Below are 20,531 nucleotides of genomic sequence, written 5' to 3' on the forward strand. Positions count from 1 at the left end.
TCCTTGCATGATGCCGAGCCTCTGAAGAAACTGCATGCAATTGTCTGCTCTTAGTATTAGATTATTTGGCATTGCCCCCATATCCATTCATTTGCCCACTCATATCAGACATACTATAGAAGAGATTGAGGTTGAATACTTTGCCTTTTAAATTTGCCTCTCATCTTTTTTTCTTTTCTTAACATTAGGAAATAACCATAAATTGAAGCAGGAAAGACTATGGTTAGACCTAAGGAAGGATATCAGGTAAAGAAAATACTGGGTTTGGCAGTACTAGAAGATATTATGGACTTGGTACTCCTGAAAATTTTTGAAAGCTTCTGGTTTTTGTTTGTTTTGTTTAATTGTTTATTTGGTGTTTCTTTTCTTACTCTTTGGGCAAAGAAGTGTTTCTTTTCTTTTGGGTGGGGGGCAAAGAAGTTTTTTAATAAAATAAAACATGCTTACTAAGGACAATTTGAAGGAGAAAACAGACAGCCATATAATCTGGTTTGCCATTCTGAAGAAAGGAAAAAAGTAATCTTTCACGCTGAAAATTCTAAGATTCTACTCTATGATCCTCAGGTTACCTACAGATTCACTAGCACTGTAATACTGATAGTTTTCTCTTATACCTGGGAAGGTTTCCTTCTTTAGAAGATCCTTTATTGGTATGGAAGAAACATAATTCTAATCAATATAAAAGCATTTGAAGTGAACCACTACTTCAAATATGGCTCTTCAAAGGGGAAAGAAAAAAAAGAGGAATATAATTTTAAATAGTTAAAATTGTTGGAAGAAATTGAATTGCAACTGAGTTAAATATTATTAAAAATGAACTATTCAGTTTTAATAACAGAGAATTTATACACCATGGGCATCATGTATAGTGCCAGGTAGAGTTTTTCTGAAAAGAGCAGAACTTTTTTATTCATATGCTGGGATTCCCCTGATCTGCCTCAGGCTTTTATATTGATGTGGCTTATCTTTTTCTCTTATTCTTTGTCTAGAATCATCCAGGAGTGAGGCCTCATGAAAAAGCAATAGTGAAGAAAATTACATTAATGATCATATAAGTATTTCAGTTCTAAATATGAATTAGCACATAGAATGTTTAACAATTTAACCATAGAAGGAATCCAAATATAAATATAAATTCTCTTTGAAGAGGTTTATTTGTTCTTTTCTTGTAAGTTTTTTTCAGTTAGTGTAAAGTTATAACCAGTTTAATATTACATCCAGTATGGATTTTGTCAGATTTGTGCTTAGGAGAAAAGTAAATAATCATTTAAAATTTTTCATCACTCTGGATACCTCCATGTTATATCAATGTATTATTTCAAAATACATTTTTAAAATTGATCTTATATCATGATTATAACCTTTTTATTCTTACATCAGAACCATCGAGATCCTGCTACATTGCATGGGACACAATCTACCATAACTTTTCACTGGGCATTTTCCATACATAGTCATGTTAAGTCCTTGCTCTTGTGAAATCTGGCACAAGGAAGATGTAAACATTTGTGCAGCAGTCATAATGCCACCATTAAGAAGATACTGAAAATAGAAATTTTAAAAGGATGAGTAGCAGAATATCTAGGACATATCTGAAAGCGGAGGAGCTCTGAGCTTAGAATGAAAGATAATAACTTATAGAAATGAAGAGCCTTTAAAAAGGGTGAACCCTTGTAGAAAACTAGAATTAATCTTCCCCATACAAGTGTTTTTAATTTTACAATTTATTTACCTTCATACCAATAATCATCTTTGCTTTTCTTTATTGTAGAATAACCATCCACTCCTAGCTCCATTTTTTTCTAATTCAAATCCCCTTTAATAGATTTTATAAGTATTCATCTAATTTCCTCACATCTCCCTCTGTACCCAAAAAAGGAAAAAAAATAAAAATAAAACAGGAGGGGATCCCCAGAAATACACAAAAAAACCACGAGTTTAAAAGACTCAAGACTTGAAGCCAATAGGCAGAAGTGACAGGCATACTATTTTTCATGGCCCACTGTGGAGTCATTGGTTTCTTATTACAGCCAGTCAAGTCATGTCAAACTTTGAACCTGCCCTTTACCGGTCACTTGTCTTCTAAAGCTCCAAAGAGAATCTTTGAAAAGCCACAGCCATATCTATCCGCCCATATCTGTCATGTTTTATATCTGGCTAAAGACTGTATGAATTGCTTATGTTTTGTGGAATATATAGGAGGACCTTTTAGTAGTTGTTAGTGTTGATACGATTCATATCTAAATTCACTCACGTTTATGTTGGGGATTTGAATTAGCGCCAAGAACTCACTTGAAAAAATAAATTTGCTGCTATCTATCACTATGGTAGCTACACTTGCAGTAAGCATCACATATTGTATAGAGTTGTTGAATTACTATGTTGTATACCTAAAACTAATGTAACATTGTGTGTCAACTACCCTTAAACACACTTTTTAAATTAAAAAAAAAAAAATAATTTGCAGAAAACTTTTAATGGCTTAGCTGCTCAGGAATGCCTAGCTCCAATATGCACCAGTCATAGACTTATTGTAAAACACCTTCCCCAGGACCCCCTCCCCGTCCCCCTACCTTATGAGCCATGACAGGAATCTTCTTGCTATTTCAATCTATTCTCTCTTGTGCAGTAACTACAAATAATGCTGCAATAGCTCAAAATACCCATATCCATTGAGGCCCAGTTACAAGAGGATCATATAGGCCAGATTTTTGTGTTTGGAGATTAAACTGCTGATAGTGTTTGCTTTCATTGTGCACAGATGTCTGGGGTAGACTAACAAGCTATTTGCCTAAAATCCCTAAACCATTTCAAGAGTTTTTTTTTTTTTTTTTTAAATCATGTAAGGATTGGTCATTAAGGTACACAAAGCCTTTCCAGTAAAATATATTAAGACAGCCAAACAGATTTGGCCATTTGTGTTTTTCCCCTCCCTTAAACCCAGGTTCTTGGGCTTCCCAACTAATCTGTTAATGGCTGGAAGTGATTGACAGGTGCAACAATGCCAGTGTAAGCACTGTGGGAGTCCTAATTGAGTAGTTCTTTATAAAGGGAATTTATGGCTGAGTAAATACAATATTGGAAATAGAAGGAAAACTCATGAAAATTAAGCACAAAGTAGCTGGACTTAGAATCAAAATATTTAAGATTGGAAAAGTCTAGGCTAGAGTCTCAGGTTCTACAATTTGGTCAGCCGATAAGGATGTGAGGCCATTGGGAAATAGATTTCTTTGGGTAGATATGACCTCACAAAAATATTTAATTTGCACTTGAAAGTTTGTTTTCGTGGTTAGAGTATGAGATCCAACAATTTATTTTAAAATAAATGTCTTGAGTTCATTCACTCACTCATTCATGAAACATTTACTGAGCATGTAATCTATGCCAGGCATTCTACTAGGTAGAGGAAACAGATGAATAAGATATAACCTTTGTCTAGGGAGCTCACAATCTATAAGAAAGACTAGAAAAATAGCTAGAAAATCTTGATTTCATGATTAAGACTATGGCAAAGTTAAGCATAAAATTTTGTGGAAGTGTACCTCATCAATTGGAGAGACAGGCACAGCAGACAGAGAGATACAGGCTTTCTTGAGGAAATGATATCTGAACTAAGTCCTAAAGAGTGAGAAGTTACCTAGTTCAAAATGGGTGATGGATGGAGGAGTTTGCATATTCAAAGGCACATGGTTATGAATTAGCAATGCAAGTTTGGGAAAAGATAAATAATTTGATGTAAGTTAGAATACAAGGAGCACATATAAAAGTGATAGTGACAAGAGTAGAGATGCAGACAGATTACAAACCATGCCTTATAAGCCATGTAATGGAATTTGGGGTTTATTCTGTAGGTAACTGGAAGCCAGTGGTAATGTGCAAATGTGTCACATGATTAGAAATCTTAGTCTCGGCGTTGTGGAGGATCTGACAGCATTATCATGGGAGAAGGCTGGATACAGGCAGATTGATTTAGGAGGCAGTTGCAGTAATTCAGACAGTTAAGCAAAGTGAACTCGAACTAAGGCAATGGGTAATAAATATTTGAATTGTTAAAAAAAAATAACATTGGATCTAAGGGCTTGGTAGTGGTTGAAAGAGAGAGGACATCATGAGGAAAAGGAACAATCTAGGAGGAATTCTGTATTTCTGACTTGAATGACAAGGTAATTAGAAGGTGGTCCCATCAACCATGATGGAGAGTACAGAATATTTATGGATGCCAGTGACATCTTCTATTGTGATCATGTTTTGGTTTTGAGGTGCTTAGTGGGACACCCAGATGTGGATACCCAGTATTGAATTGAATACACGGGTGTGGAGCTCAGGAGAAAGGCTTGAACCTTTATGTTTGTTTGTGTGTCTATAACTGATATTTACAAAGCATGTATCTCTGCTTTCACTTTCTGACCTTTCTGTGTATTGTTCTCTCTCTAATGCCACAAGTTTTTTTCAGTTCCTCATATCCTTACAATATTCACTGACTGCCTAGGGATCCCTACTAAGGAATAAAGGCATAATGCATTACCAGATCACTACTCTTAAATAGCCCCCCACATTGTAGGCCATTTTCCCCTTTATACCCTGATTTCTGAACTCACTCCCCTCTACCCCTGCTCCCATCAACATTTACTTATCTTACATCCCATGGCCTCAGAGGTCTGCTAGGTGCTTGGCTAATCTGAAGAAGGTAATTTTTACTCAGGCATAAATGATCAATTCTAGATTTATGTGCTATACTTCCCTAGTAATATATGTTCTTTCTAATAGACACAAAGAATGTGGTAATTACAATGTAATAGTACAATAGCAGATGAGGCATTGGACATCAGTTGGGCCCCTTCAGTCTTCCTTAAACACCATCACTTAAACATAATTACTCACGTATATTCCCACTTCATTAAAAACCCTGTTTTTAAACTTTTAGTCCAATAGAAGTCTTTGTTCCAAATGAATTACTACTCATCAACTATACCCTCCTTTCCTGAACCCACAATACAAGTGTCCAATTCCTGATCTCTCTTATTCATCTTTGAAATGTATTGCTTTTATTTCCCAATAAAGCTGCCTCATTGGCAATCAGGCCTCAGGGTGTCCACAGACTCATTTGTGTCCTCTTCACTTGCCTGTCAAGCAATCAATTAGACCTAGATTATGAGATGAAGAATTGATCTAGGAGGTCATTTAATTGGATAGTTTCTTTATTAGATAAAACAAAACACAAGGTCCACAAAAGGGACAGGACTGACCCAAGCTCACACAACTATTTGTAGTTGATTTTGGCTAGTTGATTTGTAGTTGATTTTGGTCAGGTCTCCTGACACCTAGGCCAGTGTTCTTTCCACTGTATCACAACTGCCTCTGTAGGCATGCTGCCATCACTTGCTCTGCTTGAAACACAATCCCCTTTCACACCTTAGAATTAATTCTATTTACTGACAAGGGTCTGTCCCCCATAATCTCCTTTTGGGCCTTTAGAAGCCTGAACATGCAACCAAATACAACTATTGGATTTTTAAAACTGTCTTTTCAATGGATAAATATTTCTCTATGCAAGGTGTCCCATCTCCCATCTCAACAAGAATTCCAGAAAAGCTGGCATAACTAGTATGGGCCTTACAGGACTGGGGTGGGTGACAGAACTATCTTTTGCCCATAGATGCAGGTGTTTGTGATGCTGATGGTGTGTACAATGTTGAAAGCTAAAAATTGTATACAGAGACCTGAGGTAAGTAAACCAGAGAAATAAGCCTAAATACACTGTCAAAGCAAGGAGGGCCTAAGGCAAGCATTAGCAGCCTGAGTGTAGACCCATTAGGGTCTGAGAGTCAGGAAAAAGGATATCTGGCTGAAATGAGAAAGTAAGAGAGTAAGAGGATAAAGACCTCAGTCAGAGTGCTGTTCCCTCCACTTGGGCTTCAGCATGTTCCCTTTAGTATGTTATAGAGATGGACCAAATCCATGTAAATGACCAGGACAGGGACAGAAACAACACCACAGGTTTACAGAAAACAGTTAATATATGTAAGGGTACACCCCTCTGTGGGTCATGTTTCTGGTTCTTTGCTTCTTTGCAAGAAACTTGGACTCAAGTTGATGGTCCCAGAATTTTACTTGCTCTGGTTCAGAAGAATTTTTCACAGCCAGACAAAGTTTTACACAGTATCAGCAGCTGGGCAAGCTCCTTTTCTGCACTGTCCATCTGCCACCTTTCATGCCCAGTCAGCCTTTGGCATCTTGGCTGAAACTGCTTAAGAGGGTGTGATTTGTGCCAGTGATTTAATCCCACCCAGTAGTAACACTTTGTAATGATGACCCATATGACTTATATTGACAACATTGCCTTGTGGTACGATAATACATTCAAGAAAGCTTTTCCATTATACCTCTTGTTTCAAAAACAAGATCTCTAGCCTGATGTCTTAGTTTTCAGCACTAGTTTTCTAGGTGGCCCTGCAGCAGGTCCTGCATCATTTATTCTCAGAAAATGATGGCAAGTTTTTGTGCTAAACACCTAACCATGATGCATTTTCTTGACTCTCTTATTGTGCAGCTCAAGGTTGCGAAGTCCTCAGGAAGCTTTGCCTGATGGACACAGCTCATTCTCCAACCTGCCATAATGATTCCCTTCTCCCAATACACTTTTGTCATTTTTGGATTCCTGGGTTGCTTTTGTGTGTTTGTTTTGAGAGGTTGAATGTACTTTGTTTAATCAGATGGTAAAATCTGTGGTCTTTAATAGCAGAGACCATGCACAATCTTAGCTATAGAACCAAAGTCTCAAATACAACATATTTTAAGTAGTCTTGATAGTGTAGATGGTCTTGATAGGTGAGGAAGCAAAGTAGTATAGAGGGTAAATGCATATGAAAGAACTGGGTTCCCATTTGTTTGCTTGTTTGTTTGTTTGTTTGAGATGGTGGGGCAGAGGAAGAGAGAGAGAATCTTAAGCAGGCTCCACTCTCAATGCAGAGCCCAATGTGGGGCTCTATCCCATGACCCTTGAATCATGACCTGAGATGAAATCAAGAATCGATGGTCAACAAACTGAGCCACCCAGGTGCCCTGAACTAGGTTCCCGTTTGAGCTCTGCGATCTATTAGCTGTGTGACCTTCCACAAGGCAATTATCTCAGAAAACTTAGTTGCTTCAACTGAAAATGGGAATATATTAATAATCTACATCACAAGATTGTATTAAAATAATTATTTGAGATAACAGGTAAAGTGGTCATCACAGAGCCTGGCACATGAGTGTTCAACACATGGTAGCTAATATTATGGTTGGTGTTTATTCAGGTTAATTGCCTAAACAACTGAACTCTTGTGTCTGCAGTTACTGGAAGGTGTAATCTGCAGCCTTGGCCTCCCTGGTCAACCCCCAAGATCATTATTACAGATGTGCTACTATCTCCAGGAGAAGTTCAGCTTTATTTTCCTTTCTCCTCTTTTGTTTTTTTTTTTTTCTTGCTCTTCTTTACTTCAACTCTCCCAGATGACTTACTTCTCTTTCCTATTTTTAAATTCCTATCCTGCCCATGACATGGATTTGATTCCACTCTGCATAACCAGGAGCTTCCCTAAGCTTTCTCACTTGCTTTAAAGATGACTGTGGGGGTTAAGGAAGCTCTTCTTTGTGTTTAGAGTTGTTTAGCACTCAAAAATGAAAGCATGATTGTATTATATGAAGTTGAAATTACATCACAGCCATGTGTGGAAGGGTGAGTGTGTATGCATATGTGCATGTATGTCTGGGTTAGTGTGTGTTGATTTATTAGTGATTTGGGGAGACTGTATAATATTTCAAATCCTGAGGCTTTTCATTCTATGAGGAGGGTCTAGATTAGGAAGGACAAAGGATTATAATTACTGCTCTTATTCTTAATGATTGTAATTGTAATTAGCAATGTTTATCAGCTTTGCTTTTTTTAGGCCTAGTCATTTTAGGAGTCATTTAAGGAAATTATCACCCACTTTGCAAAGTGTCACCAAATCATTTTTATTACTTTGCAAGATGAAAGACTACTGCTGGCTAAGTGACGTTGAGTCCATATCAATCACCAAGCACCTATTTTGTCCCTAATCATGTGTTACAAAAGATGCAAAAATGAGTAAGACAAAACCCGAACACTTAAAAGAGTTTGGTCAGTAAAATGTGGGTAAACACATTTTCCTAATTAGGTCAAAGGCCTTGGGTAGACCCCTGAATCTAGCCCAGTATATATTCCCATGGTAACAATGAAAATCTGCTTTTCAGTTCTCCCACTGTGAGGGAGTGTAACTGACCGAAAGCCTTAGTTTCTGTGCTCTGCATATACCACTGCTTTAGGGGACACACTTCTCATAGGCTGCCCCCCACCAATGACTGAGCATCGCAAGAACACGATGGCAGACCCATTCTTGGGAGATAGAGGACTCCTCTGATTGATGACTTTAGCTTAGCAATTTCCCATTGACTTTGCAAAAACTTTTTTATAATTGCCTTGCAGTTAAACCTCTTGTTAACTAACACTTACTCCTTCCCTCTTTTTTCCACAAGGGTGAGAACTACACCACAATCTATTGGTTCTCCTGGCCTCATTTTTTTTCCTTCCCATTTTCATCACAAGTTGCCCCATCCCCTACAATAAAGTTCTTTCATGTAGCTCAATCCTACCATGACATGCTTCTCAGAGGACCTGAACCAACATATCCCACAGTTCTGTGAGTTGACTTGACAAATGGCTTGTTCACAAGCTAGACTTGATGAGCAGTCCCATACTATGCTATGGTTACCAAAGCATACAGATGCTTGACACGTTTAATTATACAAAATCAATTTGTTTCAAGTTACAAAATTAATGTTGATATGTAATTAATGAAAAAAACAAGATGTTAAAAAGATAACTGTAAGAATACCCAGATATATGCTGTATTCCCATTTATATACATCTGATCAATAAAACATCAACACATTCACTTAGATACTGATTTAATCCATGGATCAAGGCCATATTTTCAAAGTATTTTAAGGATTCCATGACACTGCAAAAGCTGGAGAAAAGAGTTGAGGAACAGTATATGCTTGCTAAATAAGAACTATTGTTTATTTAGCTAGTGAATACCTAGAATAATAAATTTTTACTTCATGATCGCATTCAGGCTTGTAAACACCCAGAAATAGGAATTAAGGGTTTTAAATGTAGTTATAAAGGTCATAAAAAGTCTGATTAGACTGAGGTACATTTACTCAAAATTTTGATTTTCATTAAGTGGTAGAAAACAAAATAATTTCTCAGACAATAGCACATTTTTCAGTATACATATTATTGGGGGAAGGAGGGGAGAAGAATGTGAATTAACTGGTGAAGTCCACCAAGCTTAATATCAATATTCTGTTACACCAAACAGTTTGAAGACAAGGGAAATGTTCTAATATAATTTCAGATTATGATTCATTTGGCTAAAATAGAGCTTAAGGTTGCTTTGCCATATTAAAAGTTTACTACAATAATTTTTCACATAAACATTTAGACTTGAACTCCGGGACTAAATATGGCATGATTATTTTGCTTTTAATCTGCGAAATCGCTAAAAATTGACAATTTAAAAATTACAACAAAGAAAAAGTTGAAGCAGTGTGACTCTTACATCATTGAACCACTTCTAATGGTTAACTTTTAGTATTTAACAAATTCAAAGAGTTTGGGAATTCATACTCTCTAGTATGAGAAAAAAGAACATAAACTTTTCACTTAAGCTCTACAACCCTCTTGCCATATCCATAAAAGCAGTTTCATAAAACTACTTTTCAGTGTTGCTGGGAAGAATCATGGTAATATATGTAAAATCCCCATCACATGGTAAACACTTGATACATTCATTCAGATTAATGAATAAAGAACTTTCCTACTAATGGCAGACCTTATGCAGCAGCTTTGTAAATGAACGATAGCACTTTCTCATTAGGAAAAAACATAATCTGCAGGGGGAATCAGGAATGTTTCTGTACTCAGAATTGTACTTTTTTATTTATTTTCTAGTAGAAACGATGAGAAGTAGAAAATGTTCAATACAGGGGTCTGGCTTCCTGAAAACTCTACATTTGCCCTAAAATGCTGGGAACTTGTCCAGCTTGCTTTTTGAAAGTTATCTCAGGCTGGTAGGGGACAAGAAAATAATAGAAAATAAATATAGAAATGAAGCAAGAAAGGTAATTTCAAATTCTAAGATGCAAATTAATAATCACATTTTCAGATATGGCTATAAGTTTAACTATCTTCAACAGTTTCACCAGGCCTGTGATACTGCAGGGAATCTGTAGAGCATCAAAGAGCTCTTCAAGAAGAAAAATAGGGGAAGAGAACAAGTTCTGATCTCCTTAGGGCTGCATCTTTATGATATTGTAGTATCTGCTGTGAGGGAGGAGCTGTTAGGTGCTTAACATACTTGGTACAGAGATATATTCTGTTTTCCAGGGCAGCAAAAAAAAATTGTGATCTTCCTTTGGCAAAAGGCACAGGCAAGTTGATAACTAAGTTGGTGTACTTGCCTGAGTGTTGAGAATTCCTTTGAAGCCACTGGGATGGTCAGGGAAAGCATAACAGGGTGAGGCTTCTAGTACAGTCAATCCCCAAGTACCAGTGTGGTCTCAGAGCCCTGAGCTGAAGGCAAAACAGAATAACAATACACTTAGTGCCAACAATGGGTAAGGAAAGTCAGTAGGTCATTTAAAGCTATGGTTAAAGCCTTTTAAATTGCAAAAGTACCATTTTCTGGGTTACTGGTAGATGATAATAGAAAACTATAACTGAGAGGTCCAATATGCAACTGAGGGAAGCACACCATTTTTAGCTCTCTAGTTTCCAAGTTTTCTATGTTTCTAGATTTAAAAAATTGTCAAGATATAGGCAACAGATTTCCAAAACTGAGTAGCCTCTATTTTCTTGTAAGCCAATAATACTTACTGAGGGCCCAATTCTTTTCCCCACAATTCCTTAATTGAACTGATTCCTCTACCCAGCATCGGTCAAACAAAATGAGACAAAGAGTCAGAGGATTATAATAATGACCCTAAAGGCAATAAAAGATCCTAATGAGTCATTTAAATTGTCAAGTAGAGATTAAATGACGTTCACCATAGTTTTAGTGTTTAGTGTATTTGGTTTCTTTTCAATTCCTTGATAAAAGTCAGTGATTCTGGCATGGTGTCTCTAATGATTCTCAGTTAACCAGAGTGTTTGATTAACCAGAATGACTCATATTGCTTCCAGTACTAAATTATAGTCATTATGAACTTGAAAACTTATTAGCCAGACTTAAATCACTGTGAAGGAAACTTCCCAACAAATACTTGAGTTGAGGGCACACAAGTGTAGCCAGAAGCTATGAGGTAGAAGCAAGAAATCAAGGGAAAGGGTGTGTAGGAAATCTGCCTGGGGATAGAAATGGAAGTGTTCAAGGAGTAAGGCAGAATAGCTTGGCTCTCTCTGAACTTGAAAGTAGCATTCCTGTCATCTCATCAGAGAAAGGGTGTATGCTCACTCTAGAATTTCCCTCAAGACTAGAGATTGGAGAACATACAGCAGGAAGTACACAGCCCTTAGGGTAGAAGTTGGCACAGTCTTCCAAAGAAGGTGAAGAAAAGTATCTTAAGTCTTCTCAGGCCTTCCTATCCTTCAGAAAGTACGAAAGAGAGAGGTAGTAGAGCGAAGTATAGAGCACAATAGTAGAAAAACAACATCCTGAGTAAAGCAGACTGTGACACAAAGTTCTGACTACAAAAAGGGCTGTCCTCCCCTAGATAGTGGTGTAAGTCAGTGGTGTCAGTCAGGGGGCACTCTTTAGGCTAAGCCAGAATTTCTTAGTCTCAGCACTCTTGACATTTTGGGCTGGATAATTCTTTGTGTGGGGCCCCATCTTGTGAACTGTAGGACATTTAGCAACCTTCTTAGCCTCAAACCACTGGATGTCAATAGCCTTACCACCCTTAGTTGTGACAACCAAAAATTACTCTAGATATTGCCAAGGTTCTGGGTAGGGGGCAAAATTACTCCTAGTTGAGAGTCACTGGTTTACAGGGACATTTGGAGAAGCATTTCATGATGATGGAGGGAAATGGCCCTCTTACAGAGTAGCTGAGTTCCAACTATTATTCTATTAGAAAGTAAGGACAAAGTGTCCTTTGTGTTTTTGGTGACTAATGTTATTGGGACTCATATTCTTTAATTTTTTTACTAAGTCAAACTGATATGCCATGGGGAAAATGTCTGCTATTTATTTTAAAATGTGACATTTTCCCAAATCTTCTCTTTATAGAAATAATAATATTAAAGAAAGAGAGGGGCGCCTGGGTGGCTCAGTCGGTTAAGCGGCCGACTTCGGCTCAGGTCACGATCTCACAGTCCGTGAGTTCGAGCCCCGCGTTGGGCTCTGTGCTGACCGCTCAGAGCCTGGAGCCTGTTTCAGATTCTGTGTCTCCCTCTCTCTCTGACCCTCCCCCGTTCATGCTCTGTCTCTGTCTCAAAAATAAATAAACGTTAAAAAAAATAAAAATAAAAATAAATAATAAAGAAAGAGAACATTTCACCCTGAATGGAATCCCTTGCCACTCTTCTCTAAACAACAGCACATTTGCACACCACCTGGTGTATATTACAGATTCACAAGGAACTCAGTGGCTGTGTAATAGAATTAAACTAAAAAGTTCACATGATAATCTTGCCCTCTTTAATATAGAACTTATGCCTAATTCTAACAGTGGCCTAGGGGTTCGGCTTCCAAGTGAAGAGACAAATCAAGACTTTATAAATGGCATAGTATACAATTATTTTGGCAAATTATATTGCCTTAGAAACAATTCATAAAACTATCATCTGAATTTCAGGGGGTGAGTTAGCCATTCACAGATGACTTACTATATTTTAAAATTATGACTTTCTGAACCCTCTGACAGTACTTTCCCCCTAGGTTTTAGAAAGAATGTTACTTTATCATTTGAGAGCCTGGAGATTTTCCTCCATTATTAGCTTCATTTGTGATACTGAGAAGAACTAGGAAAGGTGGGTTCAGAGTTCAGGAATATAACCCTTGCCTGAGGCTATATAAGTTGGTAAAACTTCCTATGTCAGTGGCACTTTGAGAAATTTTTCCTTTTATGTAACTATACGATTTACCCATGAAGATGGGGTGGGGTGGGGGGGGGGAGGTTAATCTCTGTCCACAGCAAAAATAGTTCTGCACAGTTCAACTCCTTAGAGAAATACTGGTTTTTTGTTTTTTTGTTTTTTTTTTTAGGTTAAGTAAGATTTTCCACTGGCATTTGTCATCGAGAAAAGAAAAAAAAAAAGGCTATTTTTTAAAATATTCTTGGCCTTAGAAGCCTAAGCGGATATACACTCTTTTTTTTTAAGTTAGAATTTAATTGCATGATTATTTGGAATGAAATACAGCAAGATTGTTTTTCTTATTATAAATCTATCCCAGAGAAGAAATGATAAACAAGCAGGGAAATAAACTGAAGAAGAGAAAACCAAAGGGAATTGAGATTGTTCAGCCCATAGAAAAGCTGGCTAAGAGGTGATTGAGTAATGATCTTCTAGGACCTGAAGGGCAATCATTAGGACCAGATGCTCCCCATCTGAAGTGAGGGCGGAGCCACAGGAAATAACACTATAGAATGAGAAAGTTTAAGAAAGAATGTACTGGCAGTGAAAGCTGTCAAACATCAGAATACATCACTATGGAAGTTATGAAATTACTTCTGGGATGTTTCACATTTTGCTCTCAAACAGGATAGATTCTCTCTTGTCTGAGATAATTGAGGTGAAATTAAAATGAGAAATATGGGCAAAAGGATATCTCAAGATTTTTCTTCAATTCTATGATTCTATGATCCCTGTACCTTTATTTGCATCACGTTCTCTAATGTGCTAGTTTTACAATGTGCTTTTCTGCATTATACTTCCGCTTAATGAAGTTTCAATTTCTCAGTTATTCCCAATTATGGAAATTTATTGTATGATTTTTTTTATCCTCTTAGATTATTGAAAACTGTGGTTCTGCCCCACTGCTCTTCTTTTCTTTTCCAACTGTTTATTTTCTTCTTTTGCTGATTCTTCCACTTTTCAGTATTCTGTTCACTCTCCTGTAAAGATCTTTTGAGAGCATGTGGAGGCTTTGCATAACACTTGGCATATTCGGTGTTTGAGGCCAATTTAATAGCTAATTATTGTTTTATAGTTTCAGGATGTGAGGCAACATGGGAGAATGTGATCCCATACGGTAATAATTTCAGTGTAAGCCATAATATTTTCACTTGGCATTCACTAAGTGTATGTCTTTGAAGCCACATTTGCTCTGTCTATATCAAAATAACCATTTGGCTCAGTCATTCTAAGGCAAGAGGTAAGAGGCTGGCATTATAAAGAGAAACTGTCGACCCACTTAACAGACAACTTTAGATAAAAACTTTCATTTGATTGTCTAAATCTTTCTTTCACTGAGTCACGTTGGGGAAATATAGGTAATGGTATGCCTGTCTTAGTGAAAGGGCCTAAAGAACCGTTAGACTGCAATAAGAATCCATCAAATGCCAAGGGCTCCTCACCTGTAGAAAAGTAAGTCTTAATGCATCGACCTGACACTCAAAGTCCTCCTCAATCTTGACATGGACCTTCCCCCTCTGTTATTTTTATTACTCACAATGAGTCTTCTATTTTAACTTTACTGTTTCCATCATGCCATACTTATCCTAAAATCTACTGTTTCCTTAGGTGCTTTCTACTACCTAAATGTTGAAAGCCTCTCCTGACCAGTCCTCTTTTTCATCTTTTTTCCATCATCATAGTATCATTATGAATGCTACTTGTTGATTATTTGCCATATTTAAGCCTTCAAATTCATTAGCCTACTTGGTATTTGCAAGAACACTGTGAGGCATATATTATTGTTCCAGAGATCGTTTCTAATAGCTTCTCTTCTAAGAGACCTCTTTTAACTAAATGAAGCCCAATAATGTCCCCTTCTCTGAATTCACAACACTTACTGTCTTTACCATTCATTGAGACACTAAATCTTACTTAATAGTTTCTCATGTAAATATTATTTCCCTGATTAAACTGTAAGCTCATTGAAAGGAAAAATCGGTGACTTATACTAATTTTTATGCCAATATAATGCAAACTACATAGCAGGCCCACAATAAATATAATATACCCTAAGGAAAGAAAGAAAGAAGAAAGGAAAGGGAAGGGAAGGCAAGGGAAGTCACAAGGCAAGGGAAAGGAAGCATCAGAAGGGCGATCAGAATCTGGTGAAGTTGTATCTTGTGACACCAATGGTATGTTATCACTTCATTAACAAATTTTTATTGGCTACATCCTGAATAGCAAATACCATGATGTGATCTATGAGGGAAAAAAGGGAAGGGGAAAATATTACCTCTGCTTACAATCTAGATGGGAAGACCAGAGTAAATGCACACTAATAGAGGACAATGTAATAAAGGTCAGTAAGAAAAACAAGAGCCAAACAATCCAAAAGACCAACAATACCAACATGGTGCTAAACTAAGTAGCACTGTGTAATACTGGAATGGGGAAAGAAAACCTTTGGGATCCTTAGAAAATACCGTCCTTTCAGATTTCGGAGTTGTTGTCCTTGTTCTTATTGTGTGTGTTTTTTTGTTTTTTGTTTTTTGTGTGTTTTTTTTTTTTTGTTTGTTTTTTGTTTTTTGTTTTTTGTTTTTTGTTTTTGTGTTTTTTTTTTGCCATTTATGCCTGGCATTAAAAAAGTACATGAGGGGTGCCTGGGTGGCTCAGTCCGTTAAGTGTCCGACTTCAGTCAGGTCATGATCTCATGGTTCACGAGTCTGAGCCTCACATCTGGCTCTCTGCTGTCAGCTCAGAGCCTGGAGCCTGCTTTGGATTCTGTCTCCCTCTCTCTGCCCCTCCCCTGCTCATTCTCTCTTTCTCTCTCTCTCTCTCTCTCTCTCTCTCTCAAAAATAAATAAAAACATTTTTTAAAAATGCATGAGAATGTAACAGAACAGAAAAATAGAAATAATTTGTGATGCTCAAAAGCAGAGCCTTTACCAATTGCTTGGTAAAGTAATGGCACATTGCAGATGCTGTATAAAATCGAAACTTTTGGAAATGCAGTGAGTTTGTGAATCCAGGCAAAGGGATTCACAACATATCTGATATAAAAATGACATTTTATGCTTTGTTGTATTAGTCATTTTCTTTTCCTGACTTTCTTCCTTTCTTCCTTTTTGCTGAGAATTTTTTTTCTTTAAATGAGGTAGACAGTCATGATGTATATTTTCTCCAGGAAGTAGAGCAATTAAAAACCTAGATAGAAAGAAAAAAAAATGTTTTCCCTTTTTCACCTTCAAACAAATATTATCCATATGAAATTTATCTTTAAGATATATCTTCAGAATTTCTCAAAATAAATAAAGATTCCTTTCTGAGATTAAATGTTTTAAGAGAACAGGACCATCTAGTATATTTCATGTATATGTGTGATTGCCTGTGCATATTATTTGGGGGAATATGTCAGGAGGCTGAATATCAATCTCCTTTATAAATTGATTTTGAGGCCTTATTTTGTAACTTTCACAATGTGTGTGTATGTACACACGCAAATACTGTGTATGCATATTCCTTATGTTAAAGAGTTATAGAGCTACAAGTAACATCCTTCAAATGTGCCCAGCTTGATACAGGAATAAGAAAGAAAACACAGAAATGTCAAAAGCAAGCCCTGGAGATTCCAGTGTCTTTACTGTGAGTTAGTCATCCTTTGACATTTGAGATGATGGCTGAAAATGAATGCTCAGATCTTTTGAAATCTTCAATCCAGAAAAATTTTGTGAAGTATTACAAACTCTTGTCAATATTTCTAGGGGCCAGTGGAAGACAGAAATTAGGTCTCCCTCTCCCCTACCAAAATGGAGAAGCAAAATTTAGTTTTTCTATTAGAACATTTATGTCCTCTCTAGATGAATACTTCATAGGCTCAAATTCCACTTTTCTTTTATCTCCTTTAATCACTTCCCTTAGCCTGTGAGAAAGGAAGGTTTAAACTAGAAATGAAGAGAGGATTTTCTTTGATATTTTGAATGAAGGTCATATTTAATATTCAATATTAACATGGAGTGTGTCTATATTAATTCAAGGACAAATTTATAAGTAGCTTGCCTTTGAAGCTGTATCAAATCTTGTCCATTTCAAAAAATGTTAGAAATAACTGAAATGGTGGAAAATCCTCATGTGGTTCTGAGAGAGAAGCTTCTTCAGTAGGACCATGCAAGATGAATTCTTTTCATTAGAACTTTATTTGCATACTTCCTACTGCTGTAAGCCACACATAAGGAAAGTAGCATTATGCCATACCCCTGATCTACTGAACCAATGATTCTCTTCCTAACAAGTGTCCATGTATTACTTTTCTGTCCTGAAAACAAAAATATATCTTAGGGTCAAAGCCATGACTCAAGCACCAAGCACAAATATTTAGTCTGTCACATACAAATTCATAGGACATCTCATCTCTCCTACCATGCTACATACTATCCCCTCATTCCAACCCATCCCTTGCTATATATGTATGTGTGTGTGTGTATTTCTTTAATTAAAAAATAAGCATTTATCTTCTAATTCTGAAATTGTCTTCTTTACTTCCAATTACTTTGTAATTTTTGGCTTGTTGGCTTTATAATATTGTCCAGACAATGTTGCTCTTATGTTCCAGTGGACATATTTGGTTGCAAAAGTGTTATGAATAAACTCATCTTATTTTGCAACTAATCTGTATTACTTCAATGTCAAGGTACAAAATAGAACACACTTTTGATGGAGAGAATTGATTTACCATTTCAGCCATAAATCTGGGTCTTTGAAAAAGCATGAATCAGACAGTAGAATGTGTAGCAATGATATGTTTTCTTTTCTGATTTTAATTCCTCTAAAAATGGTAACTGTTGATTAAGGAATTAAATCATTGGTATTAACATGGCATATCTGAAAGATGTACCAAAATTTCTCTCACTTTTCAATTTTCAAGTTTTTGTCTTAGTTGAAATATTGGGAAGTTGACCTATGTCGTTAATTTTTTTGTAGTCATTTTTTATCTTTTTAAAAATGTTTATTTATTTATTTATTTTGTGTGTTTGGACTTTTTTTAATATATGAAATTTATTGTCAAATTGGTTTCCATACAACACCCAGTGCTCATCCCAAAAGGTGCCCTCCTCAATACCCATCACCCACCCTCCCCTCCCTCCCACCCCCCATCAACCCTCAGTTTGTTCTCAGTTTTTAAGAGTCTCTTATGCTTTGGCTCTCTCCCACTCTAACCTCTTTTTTTTTTCCTTCCCCTCCCCCATGGGTTTCTGTTAAGTTTCTCAGGATCCACATAAGAGTGAAAACATATGGTATCTGTCTTTCTCTGTATGGCTTATTTCACTTCGCATCACACTCTCCAGTTCCATCCACGTTGCTACAAAGGGCCATATTTCGTTCTTTCTCATTGCCATGTAGTACTCCATTGTGTATATAAACCACAATTTCTTTATCCATTCATCAGTTGATGGACATTTAGGCTCTTTCCATAATGTAGCTATTGTTGAGAGTGCTGCTATAAACATTGGGGTACAAGTGCCCCTATGCATCAGTTCTCCTGTATCCCTTGGGTAAAAAAAATATGGAACGCTTCACGAATTTGCGTGTCATCCTTGCGCAGGGGCCATGCTAATCTTCTCTGTATCGTTCCAATTTTAGTATATGTGCTGCCGAAGCGAGCACTAAAAATGTTTATTTTGAGAGAGTATGTGTACCCATGAACAGGGGAGGGTCAGAAAGAGGGAAAGAGAGAATCCCAACCAGGCTCTGCACAGTGAGGCCCAAACTCATAAGCCATGAGATCATTACCTGAGCCAAAATCAAAAGTTGAACCCTTAACTGACTAAATCACCAATGTGCACCCTCATTTTTTTTTTTATCTTTTTGTCATTGTAGAGGGAGTGTGTGTAAAGAGAAGAAAGGAGTAAGAATTCTACATATACGTGTTCCCATTATTTGTTTTTTGTTTGTTTTGGAATGGAGAGTATACGGATGAAAGTAAAAGAATCACCATACCTTAATAGTAAGTCTTCATATGACAGCCTATTTTTCTACTATTATACAATGGAAGAAAGACAAAACATATTTATTGATTACCTGTTTTGTGTAAAGCAGTTCATCAGGTGTTCTGGGAAACCCAAAATGACTAAGCTATGGATATGTGTCTGCAAAGAGTGTATTGTCTAGTGGTTATCTCATTTTTTTTTTGAGTGCATGCCTTATCTTTGTTTGTTTTTTTTTCTTGAAAGGTGAGGACCATAAGACCTAACCCATCACTCATTTGGGTGTCTGCTAATAAGTGGTACCTTGTTTTTTACTGGCCTTTATGACAATACCTTTAGCTCATGAGGCTTTTTGGTTTTCTCCTTCCCTTTAACAGAGTATATAGTTGACAAGTTTGGCAAAGGATATCATGGATTCCTCTATCTCTCAAATCAAAAGTTCTGAATTTAGCTGTACAAGAAGCACATTCTTTGTTCTAAAGAAAGCAACAACTCACTGTCCAGAATGTTGTTTGTTCTATTTCTGACTTGCCCCAGACTCATGGATCACACATACATTATACATAACTTTCAACTAATATTCTTAACCATTAAAACAATTTTAGTGTTTTTTTTTAATTTTGTACATAAAGTCAATTTCCTTGTCATATTTATAGGCCCTACAAAATTTATTATTACCCTTGCTAATGCGGCTGTGTTTGCACTTGGGTGCTCTCTCTCTCTTTTTACCTCTGCCTGTGCACACTCTTGCTCTCATTCTTGCTCTCACGCTTGCTGTCACTCTCACTCTTGCTCTTACTCTCTCTCTTTCTGTCTCAATCATGCTATTCTTGACAAGACCATCAAGATATATATGGTTGTAGTAGGATGATGCTATCCATAATATCAACCTCAAAATATTAAGGGCATCCATATATATTCCTATATGTCCTTAATTTATTATGAGTTTATCATCTAGCAATTTGTTCTAAATTCTCCTTGAGCCTAATTGTATATTTTCATTTTAATACCAGAATATTTAACATTCAGTATTATAGTAGTTTCAGGTGTACAATATAGTGATTCAACAATCCCATACAACACCCAGCACTCATCATGAGAAGTGTACTCCTTAATCTCCATCACCTATTTTATCCATCCCTCTGATTCACCTCCCCTCTGGTAACCAAGAAGTTGCCTCTCTATGGTTGAGTCTGTTTCTTGGTTTGCCTCTCTATTTTTTCCCTATGCTCTTTTGTTTTGTTTCCAAAATTCCACATATGAGTGAAACTTTATGGGTATTTGTCTTTGTCTCATGACTTATTTCACTTAGCATAATGTTCTTTAGCTCCATCCATGTTGTTGCAAATGGCAAGATTTCATTCTTTTTATGGCCATGTAACATTTCATTGTATATATATCACATCTTCTTTATCCATTCATTGATT

The 20,531-nt window shown here is 36.6% G+C and overlaps 1 protein-coding gene and 1 non-coding gene across 4 annotated transcripts in view; one reads left to right on the forward strand and one right to left on the reverse strand.

Moving 5' to 3' along the window:
- The window catches only part of IL1RAPL2 (interleukin 1 receptor accessory protein like 2), a 1,211,101-nt gene that overhangs the window by 1,056,818 nt on the left and 133,752 nt on the right, over window positions 1-20,531 (forward strand). The gene's annotated exons all lie outside the window — the stretch shown is intronic.
- LOC111558903 lies at window positions 18,678-18,784 on the reverse strand. The gene has a single exon (XR_002740013.1). It is a non-coding gene; the product is annotated as a U6 spliceosomal RNA (small nuclear RNA).

Source organism: Felis catus, chromosome X (assembly GCF_018350175.1).
Source record: "Felis catus isolate Fca126 chromosome X, F.catus_Fca126_mat1.0, whole genome shotgun sequence".
Classification (NCBI taxonomy): domain Eukaryota; kingdom Metazoa; phylum Chordata; class Mammalia; order Carnivora; family Felidae; genus Felis; species Felis catus.